The following is a 3,259-nucleotide window of genomic DNA, read 5'->3' as shown; positions in this document are numbered from 1 at the left end:
ACCCTAGTAATGAGGGTTGACAAGTACATAATTTTTTGAATTAGGGCCTCAACGACCAAGTTTGATTTTCAAGGGTAGTACTGGATGTGTATGTCGTAATTCTTCACATGTTCTGACAATTTTTCGGTGAAGAAATACTTTAAACGGTTGTCGTTGGTATAAATTTGAGTCTTCTCTCAATACAAGTAGTGTCACCAATTTTTTTATGCGAACAATACCGCGGCCAACTCTAGATCCTGTTGGGAAAATTATTCTCATATTCTTTTAACTGACAAGATGCATATGTAACAACCTTGTAATGTTGCATCAACACACATCCTAATGTCTTCTTAGAAGCATCACTATAAATCATGTACCCTTCTAAACTCTCTAATACCAGACTAGGTTTGTTACCAACCTTTGTTTTAGGTTTTGGAAGCTTGCCTCACACACGTCATTCTATAAAAATTTCTTCATCTCTGGTTGGTCAACTTTTTAGTTTTTAAGTATTTTAAAATTCCTTCTAGATAAGGAATTATAAATATGGAAAGATCCTTAATAATTAGAAAAACTACATTTTCTTGAGTTTGGCTTAATTTTTCATTCCCAATCCTTCTTGAAAGCCTTAATCATTATAATTATTTTTTAGAGTATAGAAATCATTGTTTAAGACCTTGTCCTTGGTTAATCCTCTTAATTTCATTGGTGGAATCCTTATGGGATTTACCTAGGTGGCTTATTTTCATTGGAGCTAATTTCTTGTGTTACAGTAACCATCAAGCAGTCATGGCCCATTGGTGCAATAACCAAAGACAAACCCTAGTTAACCCATGTGAACGTAGCACCCCAGCCAAGTTCATTGTGTGTCGATCTAGCAACTCACTGCAGACCCAACATGCATCTAGCCATTGAGTGTGTCTTTGGTGCAGTAGACACTCGAACCAAAACACTCGTCCCTTATCCTAGCAGCCTCACAACCTACGTGCTTTACCCAATAATAGTCTGACCTAGACCACGAGTTGTGTTCATATCCTGACCTTATGATACATGTCCTTTCCCGCACATTTAGCCCAACCCGTGTCCCTTTTGAGCAATGACTTATTGGCTCAGCTTGGCACAGTAGCGGCTCTAACGACATGAACGGCTTGGTTTACAAATTTTCAATTTGTTCCCGTACTTTAAACCCTTTCATACCATTTTTTACCCTTCTAGAGTCCGGTTTTGCACTTTTAATAGCCTTTAAGATGAGTATTAGCATCGTTTGGCCATATTAAAGTATAATAAGTTAATTAGAGGTTTAATCGTGAACATTATGTAAATAAATTCGTTTAATGTGTTTCAATCTAGTGTTGTAAATTCACATAGATTTCTTGCTTTGAATTGAAACACTTGGAGTAGCTCCAAAGATAAACTAACAACCCTTTTTTAACCTACTAAAGTAAGTGGCTTTACTATTTACTTGGTTTGATGAATTGTATTACGTATTATGACGCATTCCCATTAACCTTGAACATGTCATAGTTATGATTTCTATGCTATCCAATATTGTGTTATTCAATGTTTATAAGCTATACTATAGTGTGACTATATTATGATGTAATAATACGTTCTCATAATGATAATCTATGATGTGTAAACCTCTATAGGTCATGCCTATAAGTTTGTCATGTTTTTTAATTATAGGTCCCAGAATGTCACGTGTGTTTTTGTTTCTGGATATCAAACGTGCGGTTACTTACTAAGTATTTCTTAAAATACTAAAACAACATACTACTCTTATTTTTTCAAGTAGAGGTAAAGTACCAAAGTACGGAGGTGACGTCGCGATGAAGGCCATTGAACCAGTAGTAGGTTAATAACACTTTATGCTTAGCACTATGTTTCTTCAAAATTCGATTCTAAATCATTATGCAGAATCATTCCCCACAAAAGTTTTGAAAAACGTCGACCGTGACTCGTTTTTTAGCACGTACTTCAAACGTCCCAGATTTGGGTTTCCGAAGTAGGGTTCGATTTGAAGCACTCTTTTACTATTTTGATGCACTCCGTTGGTTCGAAATTGTATTCTACATCTACAAGCCTATTTATTCCCCACAAAACTTCCAAAAAACGTTGACCGTGACTCGATTTTTTTAGCACGTACTTCAAACGTCCCAGATTTCGGTTTCCGAAGTAGGGTTCGATTTGAAGCACTCTTTTACTATTTTATGCACTATGTTTCTTCAAAATTCGATTCTAAATCATTATGCCAAATCATTCCCCACAAAAGTTTGGAAAAATGTTGGCCATGACTCGGTTTTCTTAGCACGTACTTCAAATATCCCAGATATGGGTTTTCGAAGTAGGGTTCAATTTGAATCAACATTTACTGTTTTATGCACTCCGTTTCGTTGAAATTCTATTCTAAATCATAAAGCCTAATCATTCTCGACAAAACTTTTTCAAAATGTCGACCGTGACTCGGTTTTTTTACCACATACTTCAAACGTCCCAGATTTGGGTTTTCGAATTGGGTTTCGGTTTGAAGGACTCTTTTACTATTTTAATGCACTCCGTTTGTTGGAAATTCTTTTCTACATCATCAAGCCTAATCATTCCCCACAAAATTTTTGAAAAATGTCACCCGTGACTCGGTTTTTTTAGCACGTACTTCAAACGTCCTTGATTAGAGTTTTCGAAACAGGGTTCGATTTGAAGCACTCTTTTACTGTTTTATGTAATCCATTTCTTTTAAATTCTATTATAAATTATCAAGCCTAATCATTCCTCACAAAAGTTTTAAAAAACATCGACCGTGACTTCGTTTTTTTAGCACGTACTTCAAACGTCCTAGATTTGGGTTTTCGAAGTAGGGTTCGATTTGAAGCACTCTTTTACTGTTTTGATGCACTCAGTTGGTTCGAAATTGTATTCTACATCATCAAGCCTAATCATTACCCACAAAACTTCCAAAAAACGTCGACCGTGACTCGGTTTTTTTAGCACGTACTTCAAACGTCCCAAATTTGGGTTTCTGAAGTACGGTTCGATTTGAAGCACACTTTTACTGTTTCATGCACTCCGTTTCATTGAAATTCTATTGTAAATCATAAAGCCTAATCATTCCCCTCAAAAGTTTTGAAAAATGTCGACCGTGACTCGGTTTTTTGAGCATGTACTTCAAACGTCCTAGATTTGGGTTTCCGAAGTTGGATTCGATTTGAAGTACACTTTTACTGTTTTATGCACTCCGTTTCTTTGAAATTATTTTCTAAATCATCAAGCCTAATCATTCCCCACA

The sequence above is a fragment of the Cucurbita maxima genome, unplaced genomic scaffold (assembly GCF_002738345.1).
Source record: "Cucurbita maxima cultivar Rimu unplaced genomic scaffold, Cmax_1.0 Cma_Scf00075, whole genome shotgun sequence".
Classification (NCBI taxonomy): domain Eukaryota; kingdom Viridiplantae; phylum Streptophyta; class Magnoliopsida; order Cucurbitales; family Cucurbitaceae; genus Cucurbita; species Cucurbita maxima.
The sequence above is the reverse complement of the archived record's forward strand: the minus strand, read 5'-3'. Positions refer to the sequence as shown.